A 16,086-nucleotide genomic window follows, 5' to 3' on the forward strand; every position below is an offset into this window, starting at 1 on the left:
TGACGAAAGCATTTGGAAATTGAGGACGAAAGTATTCTAGTTTAACACCATTTGGAGGTGATTAAGTGCCATCCTCTTAGCCTTAGTAATTTGTTGAACTAGTATTTGTGAAGGATTATATGCTCTTAAATTTGCTCTCTTTTAGTTGCCTCCGCCACTTGATGAGGAAGTGGCTATTCCTTTTGTAGATGCATCAATTATTTGATTTTGTGTGCTTAATGTTTGGATGTGTCGCCATTTTGGCAAGACCCACCTTGCCTTGCAAGAAGGCATCATACCTCATGGTTGTCTTGTTGTGAGTTGAAGGGGCGGAGTGAGACCCGCTAATTGTCTCATATCGGCTATGTTATTAGGTTAGTTTAAATAATGGTCCTAATCTTTGTCACCTCTTTACTCGGGACGAGCAAAGGTTCGGTTTGGGGATATTTGATGTGACCATAATTAGCGCATATTTAGCCCCCAAATTAGCCTTGTTCCCATGCTTTTTAGTGCATATTTGGGTCATTTATTGTCTTTAGTTCTTTGTTTTGCATATTCTTTGAGATTTTGATCCCTTGGTAGGAAAGGAGTGCAAATCTTGCATTTTCATGGCAAAACGAGACTAAATTGATTGAATTCAATGACCAAGCATCAAGGAGAGACAAGATTAGAAGGCCTTTGTACATATTATAGTAGATGAGCAATGTTGAGAAAGGATCCTTGAGTCCCCAAGGAATTTATGAAGAAAAGGGAAGAAAAGAAGAAGAAATGTTGCTGAGGTACAATCCGTGCGGTTTCTCCACAATTCGCTCGTCCTCCTCAAGCACAATCCGTGCGTTTTCTCTTTAAGACGCTCGGGTTAGCAGCCACCACAATCCGCCCGGATTCCTCCAAAGACGCCAGTGTTCCACCGCCAGAATCCGCCCGTCCCGACTCCAAAACGCACGGATTCCTGTACAGCGCAATTTCGTCTTCTCCAAGCGACAAAGAAAGAAGCCCTTCCTTCGAAAAATACCGGCTCCTCCCTGCTCAATCTAAAAAGTGTAATTACTAGTTTAGCCCTTAGTTAACCCTAATGCATCCCCCTAATTTCCACTATAAATACCCCATTAGTCTAATTAGAAGAGCATGTTCTTCTTATCAATAACTAGAGTAGTTAATATCAATCAAATCTCTCTTTAGTAATCTAATCAACAATTAATCAAGTTCTAATACAAGTTTTATTTCCTTAATCTCTCTTTTGTTCATCCTTTATTTTGGGTAATTGAAGATTATTTGGGTTATTATTGGGAGATTGACAACCTCTCAATCAAGCATCAAGTACTTCTTTTATTCTTTGCTTTATTATTGGAATCATTAGTAGGTATAATTCTCTTAATCCCTCTTTAATTATTGTTAATTACTTTCATTTATTCATCATGTTTCCTTTTGTTGGTATGATTGACAACCTTGCTAGCATGATCAACATGATAATGAGTGAGTAGTGACCTAGCTAGGGTTAATGGGTAATTAGGGAAAACCAACATGGGGAATGATTCATGCTTAAATTAATATGCTTTCATGGTTTATTTGCTTGCTTGTTTTGATCTCAACTCATGCACATGTTATGTTTGATGAAATGTGAGCCTATGAATCCTTGCATTTTTTACCCATCACCTATCTTTTCAATGAGACTTGTAAGACATAAACCAACTCGAGTCTCATTAGACCATGCATGTTGTTGAGTAGGGAAGACTAAGTCGACTTGTAGGTGTTGTACAATCTAATCGATTCGGCTCCGGGACCCAAACTTTCCTAGGATTGTAAGATATAACCCAACTCCATCCATCACAACAATAATTGCTTGCTTATAATTTGAGAACATGTTTGTATGATCAATTCCCATGATTCCCCTATGACCCCATGACACCCTAGTGCTTTTTATCAATTGTTTACAACCCTTTTAATTCATCTTACTTATTTACTTTCTTTGCTATTTAGTTTAGTGACCTTCTACATCAACCCAAATTGTGACACCCCTAAGACACCACTAGTTTCAATAGAAATCTCATCTCAATTCCCGTCCCTTGGGATCCGACCTTTACTTGCCTCTTTACTAATTGTAGAGTTGTTTGTGAAGCTATAAATTGTGTTTTGATTCGGACGTGACCCAACGACCACATCTATTTAATTGTGAACACGAAACGGACCGATCAGAAGCATACCTTAAACTTCTCAAGGATGGGTTCCTCAAGTGAGGCAATCTCACAACTCCATTCCTCTTCTTCATTCCATAAGTCTTTGCAAGACACATGTTCTGCATAAGCTTCTTCCTAAGGCTTGTCATCATCGCTATCTTCATACGAATCATAAATAGGGGCTTCAATCCTTCTCATTAACTCTTTCTCCAACACCTCAATGTTCACATCAAATGACACACCCGCATACTCACAAAGGCTAAGAATATTTGGTTTACTCAACCTCATATCTTTTTCATCAAATACCACACTTTCATACTCACAAGAGCACAATGAGATTGGCTCTTCCCACTTCACATCTTCTTCCTCAAAGGTCATTACCTCAAATTAACATTCATGGTCAATGCTCAAGAATTGGTGAAGAGTGGTTGCTTGGGTTTCCTTCATTTGGGCAATTCGAATTGCCAACTCCTCACCATAGGTAGCAATGCTTTGAAGAACATTGTCCCTATTTTGGCTCTCCTCTAGCACTTGTTTGAAGAAATTTTATTGATCTCCCATCATTTGGAGAACCACATTTTGAATGTCAAAGTTTGGCTCATCTTCTTGTTATGCGTGGGTGTGAAAGTGGTCATATTGTGGCATTTAGAATTGGTTGTAAAGTGAGTCTTGGGTGGGTGGTTGTTGTGGATATTGGGTGTGGTGATTTTGGTGGGCAAAGTTGGGGTAGTAGTTAGGACTTTCATTGTATGAGTTGTAAGGTAGGTTTGTGTTGACTTGCTCCTCAAACTCCCTATACCCATTGTAGTCATACTCAAAAGATCCACCATATACTCCATATGCCAAGTCTTGAACCATCATAGCTAAGATAAGGAAACAACTACAACCAAGAAAACTACACAAAAACGGTAAGAACGACCTTGAGGAACAAGTTCCTCAAGGTTAAAGCACAATTAAAATAGACAAACAAATAAGAATTTAATCACAAAACACCATCCCCGGCAACGGCGCCATTTTGATGGTGAGCGAGTCGTTGTTCACTCAATCAAACACATTTATAATCTCAATTTATGCTAGTGTCACAATTAGTTTGGGTTTGCGGTTGATAGTTTTAAACTAATGGAAGCAATGAAAGGTAAAACAAGCAATAAAAACAAGGACGTGAACAAATGATTAACAATACTAGGGAATCATAGGATCATAGAGGAATCATGGTGAAATAGCATAAATGAGTCATATAGATGCAAGCAATTATTATTATTGGGATTAAGTTTGTGTATATCTTACAATTCCTAGGGAAACTTAGGTCTCGAAGCCGAGTCGGTCAAGACTTTACAACACCTACAAGTCGACTTGGTTTTCCCTATTCATGGTGAGAACATAAATGAGTCCTAGGAAGGTTTGGGTCCCGGAGCCGAGTCGGTCAAGACTTTACAACACCTACAATCGACTTAATTCTTCCTATTCCACTATATGCATGGTCTAAAAAGCCTTGAGTTGGTTTATGTCTTACAAGTCTTGTTGAAAGGATAAGATAATCATGCTAGGTTGTCAATCAAGCAATTCATCAAACATGACATGTGCATAAATTGAAGAAACAATAAGCAAGCATTCATATGAACTCATTAAGCATAAATCTTTCCCATGATTAACTCCCCTAATCCCCCACTAATCCCTAGTTAGGAAACTACTCACTCATGATCATGGAAAACATGCTAACAAGGGTGTCCATCATATTAACAAGTCTAAACATGATGAAGGAGTAAAACAATAAACAAGGATTAAGTAAAGAGTAGAGAAATTGTACCAACTTAGGATGATCAAATAGAAAGCAAAGAATAATTGAAGAAAAATTGATTGATTGGTGAAGAGTTGTTAATTCTCCAATAATAACCCAATAGTCTTCAAATTACCCAACTAGATCTAAGAATTCTTAAATTATAATTAAGGAAGGATTAAAGTGCAATTTGTGGAATGATCAAAGGCTAATATATTCTAATCTACTCCTAATCTAATCCGAGGGAACTTTGTCTACACTAAGAGGGCTTAATTCCCACTTAGAGGACATAATCCTCAATTTATTACAAAGAGAGTATATATAGTGATACAAGGATTAGGTTAACTAAGGGCTTAAATGACGATTACACCCTTTAATTTACGTCAAAGCCTTGCAAGTCCTAGGAAGGGACGCTCGACCTCTTGCTCGAAGATAATCATGCTGTATGGGGAGACGCCCGACCTGTAATGGGGGACGCTCGTCCAGAGCTTGGGGATGCATGGACCGACTTTGGGTCGCCCGTCCTCAAGGGCTTTTCTTCTTCTTTTTGCTTGGCTGCCTCGTGATCCGTGGGGATCATTTAGGAGCCGTGGGGGTCCTTTGTCATTTCCCATTTTCTTGCTTTATTGACTTAGGCCATTAGTGTTAGTCTCCTCTTTGGTGCTTGGTCGTTATATGTTATCAATTTAGCTCCGCTTCACTCCATCTAGCCAAGTTGTGCTCTTCTCCTACAAAGGACACCAAACCTCATAGAATATGCATAGACGGAAGCTAAAGACAAGAAATGACCTTAATACATACTAAAAAGTATAGGAACTAGGCTAGTTAGGGGACTAAATGTGCGTAAATAGGAGTCACATCAATTCCACCACTTAGCTTATCCCCAAAGTCTCACGCAATGCAACTACTCTATCAAATTCTAATTCCTTTAGTTCCTCAAACTCTACACCATCATGATTCGTTATATTCTTGTCCTATAACTCCTGTCAACCTTCACTCAACTTACTTTAATCCTTATGTTCCCACTATTTCTTTAGTACTATCGTTATCTTCTCATTGCTTCAAAACCCCAATCCCATTAATTCGTATCAATAACTTCTTATTCATTCTTATTGATAATGTCTCTAAATATGCTACTCACCCTCACTCACCACCAATAAGTCCAACCACTCAATGATTACTCTTTAGTTACTTGTACCCTGCCTTAACATCTCCGGAAAAAAACCAAAATTCACTTCATACTGTTACCTTCTTAAAGAATCACATCTAGAATTCCAAACACCACGACTATATACCAATCCACATTGCGGCATGAATCAATCTAAGCTCGCTAGACACCATCCCTTCCATACTACTATAACGTCTCTCCATCACATCTATCCTTGGCCAACAGAAGCTTTCTTATTCCCTTCCGTCAATTCATGCAAATCCCAAATTGCATTGACTCATATATCTCATTCATCCTTTATTCTTACATTCCTCAAACTTACATTACCACTTGACCACATATACTCATCACTGCATTCCTCAAGATCACACCCACCACACCTCATAAAACTTGCTCCTTGACCCAATAAACTCATCAACTTCTCTTTTATTTGCCATACTCACATTTGTTGCTCAGAAACCACGATAGTCGCAATATGATGCTCCCCACATTATAAGATCCATCTAACTCATGCAATAAAACCAATACATATGTAAAACAATGCATTAAGAAGCAAACAAACATATTTGAAATAAATATAACATGCAAAGGTGTCGAAGGATAAGCATAAGACCATAACGGGGGGTTGCTAAGTCGAGTGCTCAATCTACTCGACCGAGTAGAGGAGATCAGAATCACGCATAACCGGTTTTCGGGGTTGCTCGGTCGAGTGAAGAGGTCACTCGGCCGAGTATGGGTCACTCAGTCAAGTGTGGTGGTCCACTATATTGAGTAAGGGCCACTCGGTCGAGTAAAAAAGGCCACTCGACCGAGTGTCCGACGCAGTTCTAGCATTGTCCAGTTTTCGTAAAACAGTCATATCTCCCTCATTTCTTGATCATTTTGGGCGTGCAACCTACCGTCAGAATCGTAAGAGAAAAAATTATTACCTCCAATTGGATTGACATCAATATAATTCCTAGAACTCGACTTATGACAGTTTTAAGACAACCGGTTCCTTCCATAATCAGACTTCACACAAATCAAATTTTCTTAACAAAACAACTTAAAAAGTAAAGATGCAAACTATAACAACTCAATACTCTTAAAACTAGTATCCTAGGTGATATTTTATCATACCAACATGTAAGTTAAACACAACATTCAATATGCATGTCAAAAGTCGCCTTACTTCATGTAACACACCACGTTAATTGATGAGGTCCAGTGATAAGCTTACATGACTAGTGCTTAAAGAGATTGAAAGTACTACTCATATCAGCAAAGTGCACTTTCTTTTATGGTCATCCATACGAAAGAACTTCAAAGTTAAGCGTGCTTGGCTGGGAGTAGTCTTAGGATGGGTGACCTCCTGGGAAGGTTCCCGGGATGAGCATGAGTGAGGACAAAATGCGCTATAAAGGACCTGTGTTGATCCGTGGGCCATGTACACAGCCTTGTGAGCTATCATAAGTAACCTCCCGACCCGGTTTGGGCCGGGGTGTTTCACTTCACATGTTTAATTCCTTCACAACTCGCATCATACTTTTAGCAATTCATGTTTATGCTTCCCACCAAATAATACTCATCACATCTCATCAATATGAAATTCAAACCAAACATATCACAATTCTTTACTATTCACATTGTTCCTCCGCTTACTCATGCCAATCATATTACACATCAAAATTACCACATTACTCCACATATCCACATTAATGCACATAAACTATAATATTATACAACTTTCACATCACATACCACATGGCATACATTTTACCCAACTCTCATAACACCCCCGTAGTTACCGGTTCCAAATCATAAGGGCTGTAGTGCGGTTTCAGGACGTCTCCTAAATAATTGTGGTAGCTCCAAACAATCCCTACCCGGGTACATTTTTTTTACACCCTACATTCATTTGGTTCATTGGTTTAGGTTCTAAGATCTTCGCTCTGATACCACTTGTAACACCCCCATTTAGGCATTTACCAAGGAGCCTTAACAAGACCTTCCCTGATAAATAAGGATGCTACCATCTCAATTGCCTTAGGTAGTACATATCAAAAGGATCATAAAGAAACATTTTATTAACTTTTAACAAACTTAAAGCGAAATACAAAAGGTATACAACTCAACTACTGAAAGATAAACATACAGCTGGTGGAAAACTACAATCATCTACAACAACAAAACTTAGTATCATCGCAATCCCTCAAAACAACCCAGCAGCCAACCAGCAATCATAAAACATTTGTAAAGTCTTACTGCTCACCATTTGCCGACATTATGAAATGGATCACCGCAGACACACAAGAGAAAATAGACAACATACCAAAACCACACAGGGTCAGTAACAGAATAGGATGAACGCATAAACGATAGTATAATAGAAAGGCACAAAATACACATCAATACTGACTTCCACCACTCCAACCTCCATAGTAACCAATGACTCTCATTGCAACGAGTAGTCGGGTTTCCATCGCAGCGGGTAACCCACCCCTGCCGATAGCAAACCGCAGCGTGGACATCAAATTACCGCTCATCACAATGAGCAAACCCAAGCTCATTAATGTACACATCCCCCTTGTGACGGGAGTCACAAGAGGCGAAACAAGGGGGTGAAACCATCTCCCGACATGGGTCATAATATCCATCTCATCATGTAATACTCCGTATTTAATGATTATATATAATAATAACAATAATAATAATAATAGTAATAACAATAGTAGTAACAATAGTAACAATAGTAACAGTAGTAACAATAATAACAATAATTACAATAATTACAATAATAACAATAATAACAACAACAATAATTACAATTACAATAATAATAATAATAACAATAATAATAATAATAATAATAATAATAATAATAATAATAATAATAATAATAATAATAATAATAATAATAATAATAATAATAACAATAATAATAACAATAATAACAACAATAATAATAACAACAATAATAACAACAACAACAACAATAACAACAACAACAATAACAACAACAACAATAACAACAATAACAATAATAAGAAGAACAATAATAAGAAAAATAACAATAATAATAGTAATAATAATAGTAATAATAATAGTAGTAATAGTAATAAGGGTTTTTCTAACATGTGCCCTTAGGGCACATGATAATAAGCTAAATAGGGGAAGATTTTCAAGATTATTATACTAGTTATGGTAAACATAAGTTTCAACTCTAATTTATCATGAAATATTCTCAACAATATTTCCCCATTTAGCTTATTATCATGTGCCCTAAGAGCACATGTTAGAAAATCCATAGTAATAATAGTAGTAATAATAATAATAATAATAATAATAATAATAATAATAATAATAATAATAATAATAATAATAATAATAATAATCATAATAATAATAAGGGTAAATTTAGAACTTATACCTTACCTATCAACACTTTTCAAATCTTATACCTACCATAATTTTTTTTCAAAACTTGTACCACAAATACCTAAAACTTATAAACTAAGTACCAGCTGACAATTCCGGTGAAATGAGTGAAAAATTGACCCTTTTGCCCTTTAAACTACAAGGGTCACACAAATTTAAAACCCCAAATTCTCTATTCCTCTTCTCTCTTTTACTATCCCAAAATTAAAAACCCCAAATCCCTTAACCATGTCCATCTTAATCAATCTTCAATCAATCAATGTTCCTGAATTAATCGACTGAGGTATATCGTGCATTTCTTATCAATAATTATCAAGTATGTGCAGTTAAGGTTAAAGTTTTGACTGCTTTTCATAATTGCGACACAAAATTAGGGGGTTTTCATCATTTTGGTGAACCATATTCATTCAATTAATTCTGAAATATTGAGCTTGTAGAAAAATCCTAATTTTATAAGCAAGTGTTAGGCCATTTTCATGTTTCTTTTACCCTAAATTTATGATTTCGCTAGGTTTGTAGGATGTCTCTAGAGCCAAAGAAACACTACTTCCTAGACTTTGGGAGGAGTTTGATCAACTACCATTGTTGACATATCTGTAAATGACAACAAGCAATCTAATTGAATGAAACCTAATGTTAATTTGGGGTTTTCAGTTACTTTTAACCTCAAATAAAATGGAGAGAAAAAGTAATGAAATATGAGAGAAAAAGTGAGCAAGACGGTTAAAGGAGGGGATAATTAACAAACATTACCGCAATAGTTGACATTAGAAAATCAATTTAATTGAATATGGGAAGAAGAAATTCAAAATGAAGAACACACTCAGAGATATGGTGTTATAAAAACTATATGAAGGGTAAAATTGGAAACAAACATTACATTTTATGTCTAAAATATGAATTCCACCGGAATTCATTCATTTTTCTCGCCGGAGTTGTGATTTGGTATTGGGTTTATAAGATTTTGGTATTTCTGGTACAAGTTTTGAAAAAAAAACATATGTTAGGTATAAGATTTAAAAAGTGGTATTATGTAAGGTATAAGTATCAATTTAACCTAATAATAATAATAACAATAACAATAACAATAACAATAACAATAACAATAACAATAACAATAATAATAATAATAGCCCATATTGTCTCTCGGCTCCCCACCAATTTCATGTAAACTTTTATTTTTCTTTTAATTAAAGCTGCGCGCATCCTTTTATAATAATAATAATAATAATAATAATAATAATAATAATAATAATAATAATAATAATAATAATAATAATAATAGTAGTAATAGTAATAGTAATAGTAGTAATAATAATAGTAGTAGTAATAGTAATAATAATAATAATAATAATAATAATAATAATAATAATAATAATAATAATAATAATAATAATAATAAGATTTCGGATCATATGAGAATGGCACAAGCGTGAGAACCGTGAGAACGCGCGTCAGTCGTTGGATCTTGTCTGACGCGGCTAATCTAAGGGCCTATAACGCGCGCTGCTTTACCAAAACTTGAGGGCTTTGTCTTTCTTTTTCACTGAAATCTACCTCGCGCTTCTTCGTTAAGCTTTCAACCATGGATTCCGACCTTCTTTGTTAAGCTTTCAACTATTTCTCTCTCTTTATTCTCTCGTGGAGTTGCATTTTCGTCTTTCTTTGGATTTTCTCTTACCTATTTCGTCATGAAGGTGAGTCTTGTTTAGCTTCAAGCTTTTCTTGATTTAAATCGTTAATTTATGTAACTCTACTGTAATCTAAAATAATGTTTCTTATGTTCATTTTGCCGGATTATTTATTTTATTGATGAATTTTGAGTTCAGTATTGTTTTTAAAATCGAAATTTGTGTTTTCATTTGCATGCTATCGGAATTTGTATTTGTCGCATTGTTTGTTGATTTCGTAACTTGCTTATACATTTCGATTTGTTTGTTGTTCTTTAGTTTTATCTAATTTGTGCTTTTTTGAATTTTTGTTGAATTTAAAGTACTTTTAACGTAAGTAGCATCAATTTAAGACCACATGCAAAAGGTCATAATTGAGTGCACATTATTGTTGTAGATCATGTACATTTCAATAAAACTGATAGGACATTTCTTCGTGAAACGTGTACAACACAACAGAACTGATTAATATTACATGCAAAACTACTTTCAGTTATTGAAGCGCAAAGGCGATCCTGGAACTGTTACACGCCGTATTTCTCCGAGGTTGAACAACCTCGGTCCCCACCGTTGATGATCCTACTCCAACGTTCTCCCGTATTACCACCCGGATGTCACCTAAAAGTTTTGTTGATGTCCTTCGATACCTTGATTACAACCAATGGTGTGCTCTAGAAGAGATTGGTTTTTCTTCATTGTTTTGGCTAAGGGTTACAAGGCTTCCTTTACGCCTTGGTTATTGGTTAATTGAGAACTACAACCCGTATTCGGATTTCATCATTCTACCCGATAAACAGCGCTTTCGTGTTTCTGCTTCTTGTATTCATGATGTTGTTGGCCTCCCAATTGGAGGAAAACCTTTTTTACTTTCATCTTTGTAGTGATGAAGATGCAGAATGTGATGCGTTTTACGCGCATTGGAAAGCTCAATTTCATGTTGATGGTCAAGTGGATATCAAGACCCTTGCATAGCATATTATTTGTCATGATGATTACAGTGATCAATTTAAGATTAATTTTGTGGTGCTTGCTGTGTCTTTGTTAATGCGCAACAATCGAAAGCGCCGTCGTCAATCACCATGTACTAAAATCGGCCGAGGAATGTGTCCGCCATTGGTCACTTGATTGGTGTCAATTTGTCATGGAGAGTTTGCGGTATAACACAAAGGATTGGGTCAAGAAGGGGAAGAAGAATCACTTTGGTGGACCTCTCCTGTTTCTAATGGTACAAATCTTATGTGTTACATTTATTGTTAGTTATTATGGTTTTAAAACCCATTTTACGCTTATAATCCTGTTTTTACTTGCAACTTGTTTATGTTGACCGTGTTGTCCATGAAAAACGATTCGTAGAAAGAGATTACTATACTCTTTTGAATTGGACATCTCACGCACTTTTCTCAAGGGAAAAGCGGAGATGGAAGTCGGTCGATTTGGTCTTGGTCGTGTAAAAGGTCGATTGATGGAAAGAATTAGATTTTCTAATCCATGTAGACAAGTGGTTGAAAAAGTGCGGAGAGTGTCGAGGGATGTTAGTACTGATACAAAATCTCCAATTTCATACTCGTCTCCGGAGGTATATCCATTTATTCTTGAAGTATTCACTATTCCTTTTCAAGATTCACTTTGAAATATTTTCTTTGTACCTTCATAGTACTAAAGATGTACCTTCATAGTACTAAATATGTACCTTCATACTGTGCCTTGTCCAGGAGTTTGCAGATGACTACACTGCTTCAGCAAAGAGAGTCATGGAAGATATGGTTGTGTTAGATGAGAAATACGCGGTTGGTTTGCAATGTTTCCCAGGTGAAGAGTGTGTCAAACAGGCCCATTCGGCAACTGAATTTGTATATTTGACATATGGTGGTGGTACCGAAGATGTGTCGTGTGCACCGCCGTGGGAATCCAAAGACACTAGATGAGGATGAACAGTTTATTCTTTGTAGCAAATGCAAATGAAAAGCGTACAAATTGAAACTTGCTCGTGCTAAACACACGAGAACAATGTGCTAAGTGGAGAAATTCATTTGTACACATCACTTTGGTGAATTTTCGTTCGATTTAGGGTTGGAGAAAGACTTTGCTGAGAGTGAGGCAAGGTTAGCCGCAGCTAAAGGGGTTAAACGGGATTGCCGTGTCACTGGTGAATCTTCTTCAGCTACCAAAAGGGTTCATTTCATGGCAAGTCCTTCTTATATACCTCTATCCAAAGAACAAGCAACATCATCTCGTTTTGATCCGTTGTTTTCTCGCTATCCAAGATGACACCAATGTGTTAACGCCTCTTCTGCGGTTCACCTTCAAGTGGCTGATTATGTTTTCATGACCGGGCATTAACAATCGTCGTTCCAGGTAATCTAAAATGTGAACTTGTTAAATTAACATTTTGTGAATGTCATTTTCACTGTTTCACACCGACAAGTAATTTGTTATATTTTTTGCTCTAGTGAGCACTTATATTCGTACAAGACTTATTTTGCAACGCGAATGCATTTGTGGTCATTAAAGCCGTCTCAACATGTTTCGAGTGTTGTCATTGATTGTTGGTCATCATATTTGAATTGTAAAGAGGAAGAAAACAATCTTGGTACTCCGAAGCGGTTCTTTTTTACCACGCTTGTGCATGTAAGTACATTTACATACACTCTTAAATGTCAGTGTGTAATATGTATTTTGAAATATTGTACTTCCCTCTTTCGTTACTTTCCCATGCAATCAGATTAGCGAAACCCACCCAGTTTAAGTGATGAAAAAATTTATGAATTATTCGAGGCTCGTGCAAACATGGAGTTGCGACTTTTTTCCGGAATAGAAATAGCTTCTATCGCACTCGTAAGTTGTTATTGTTTGCTTCACATACTTTGCAATTTTCTTTGCCATTGTTGTATTGCATTTTAAAAAAATTGAGACATACTATTATCGCATAAGTTCTTTCTTTTTTAGATTAATTCCAACTACTAAACTCATTTGAACCTCAACTTGTATATACCCATTTTATATTAAAAATATTCAGATTAGGCCAAAGTAGGATAAATGGCCATTTAACACAATGTTAATGCTATAATTTCTCAATGTACTTTCTAAACGTCCTAAATGTACTTTTAAAATATTTACAATGTTAATGTTGTAATTTCTCAATGTGGGGAATATCTTATATGCATGAGCAATTGCAACTATATGCACACGTTGGGAACATAGACCATGAGTCATACTATCATTCCATGTCTACATTCTGCTTTTGTTTTATTTCATCTGCTTGAGTCAAAGGGAATTTTCTTTGCGTTTGTATTAAATAAGGTCACTTTATATTGCAATGTCCTGTTTTCATTTTTTACATGTGCCTCATGATTAGTTAAAATGTACCCTTTGAAGAGTTTGACTGTACTTATGGTTGTACGTCATTTGTTTTGTAATTTCAGTTTTTTTTTCCCAATTGTACACGAGAAACACTTTTTCGTATACGTGGTTGACCCGGTGAGGAAGCGTTTCGTCATTCTTGACAACTCACTCTCGGATGAAGATGCCATCAAGAAATATGGTGTATCTCCACCGTTAACGATATGTTTGAATTTGACACATTTTTGTTGTTCTATTGACTTTTGACTATTAGTCACGCTTAACACTGGTTTACAATATTTTGTCATAGATTGATGCTTTTGGAAGGTTTTTGGGTGAGAACCCAAAAACTTCCGACTCTAGCAACATTGTGTTGGCTATGGATCCCATTGTTGCAAAGCTTAGTTGGAGAAATAACTACAATGTTGATGACTGGGATATACACAATGAGACACATGGAAACATTTATGGGATTAATCTCTTGGAAATGTGGCCTGATGAAAAATGATGTGAGTGTTGGTTCTTATTTTAAAGAAATTCATGTTCATTGTGTTTTGCCTATCTTGTTAATTGTTGACTTGCTTTGCAAATGAGCGTGCTTAAAGTGTTACGATACAAATATCTATGCACATTACTTATGTTCGAGCACAACGATTGCCATGAAACTGTTGCTGATCATGCGAAGAAGGGTCATTTCTCTAAAGCTAGTGATTACATTTAATGTTCAGATATTATTTACGCAGTATGTTAGAATTTGTCTGATGACATCGCTGTTCATGTAGTATGATGTTTTAAATTCTAGTGTACGTTAGTATGTGTAATGATTTGTAATTGCATAAGCAAAATGTTTAATTTGTGAACCAATGTTTTGTTTGTAATACTCCGTATTTATGGTCTTGGGGGTACTCTATCGAGTAGCCCTTACTCTGTCGAGTAAGGGTATGTTGCAGAATAGAATAGTTTCTGACCTGTTGGGCACTCGATCGAGTAGCTGGGGCACTCGATCGAGTAGGGGGGTACTCGATCGAGTACCTTGGGTACTCGATCGAGTGTCCGGTTTTACGGGGGAGTTTTCTCGGGTTTTGTTAATTACGCGATTAAGGTATTTAAACCAATTCGTCTTTGTTCTAAATCACTTTTTACAAAACCTAAAACCTGTTTAAGAGAGAAAGCAACTTGTTCTTCTTCCTAATCGCGTTCTTGACAATTCCCGGAGTTCAGACGGTCAGTTTGCATCGTAGTTCGTGTCGTTGGATTCCTTGCGTCGAGGGTAAGCTTTTAATGTAATTTATATAATGTTTTGTTAAGATTAGTAAAACCCTAATTTAGGAATTGGGGGTTTTTATGAATAGTAATTGAATAGTAGTATCTATGTGTTGTATGGTAGGAGGAGAGTTCATAGAAGAGGCGTTTTGAGACAGCTGTAGATACCGTCTGCGTGTTGTGCTTTCCAGGTAGGATTTCCTACTCAGTATTAGTCCCATAATGGGATATTGGTGATGTGCTGTAGTTAGTTGATTGATATGATGATTGTAATTGTAATTGTGATTATGCTTGTGGTTGTGTTTGTTGATGGTTCTCGAGATGCGTTCTCGGCTGAGTGGGGTCACTTGCGGGAGTGATCTCACGCCCTAGTTTCGCCCTTCGTGGAACCCGCCACGAAAGGGGATGTGCACATTAATGGACGGGGTTATCGCTCGTACGATGAGCGGGGCTTAGGTGGGAACGGCATGCGGTCCCCCATCGGCGGGTCGGTCCAAAGGGACGGTCGGATTGAGATGATGGGAGTTGGTGGTGTGTGTGTGTGTGTGTGTGACAGTTCAGTTGTCTGTTTGTCTTATTGTTGTTATCTATTTTGATTGTGTGATTAGTACGACCCGGTGTTGTTTTGTAAAACTGCGGTGATCCATTCGGGGATGGTGAGCAGATATTGAACAGGTATAGAGATGATACTGGGATAGCTGGGATGGCCACGACATGACGATAGAGTCTTCCGCTGTAGTTTAGTTTTATTTACTTTTTAGTTGAGAATAGACAGTTTGGAATAATGTATTATACTTTCAGTTTGGTTTCGAGGATTGTACTTATTCATTAAACTACTTATAATAAATGTTGTTTCTGTTTTGTCTATTTGATTATCATACCTCGGGCAACCGAGATGGTGATGTCTTCATACCTGAGTGGTCCTGGTAAGGCACTCGGAGTATAGGGGTGTTACAAATGGTATCAGAGCGACGATCCTGAAACCTGTAACCAATGAACTTAATGAACATAGGGAGTCAATTAAAATGAACCCGGGGTAAAAGTTGTAGGAGCTAGTGCAAAGGCTTGGGAGACGTCCTAAAGTCGCGGGGGTCGCCCTACAACTTTGAACCGGTCACATGGGGGAAATGTGTGTTGAGTCATGTGTGTGCTAAGTAACTTGCGTGACAATGTGATGGAATGTGTGATTTGATTGTTGGATGTTGAAGGAGAAGTTGAGAATGTGAAAGAAAGGTAATATATATGTAGACGTGATGATGGAATAACATGTTGGATGTTTACAATGTGGCTTTAATG

This window comes from Silene latifolia, chromosome 1 (genome assembly GCF_048544455.1).
Source record: "Silene latifolia isolate original U9 population chromosome 1, ASM4854445v1, whole genome shotgun sequence".
In the NCBI taxonomy this organism is placed as follows: domain Eukaryota; kingdom Viridiplantae; phylum Streptophyta; class Magnoliopsida; order Caryophyllales; family Caryophyllaceae; genus Silene; species Silene latifolia.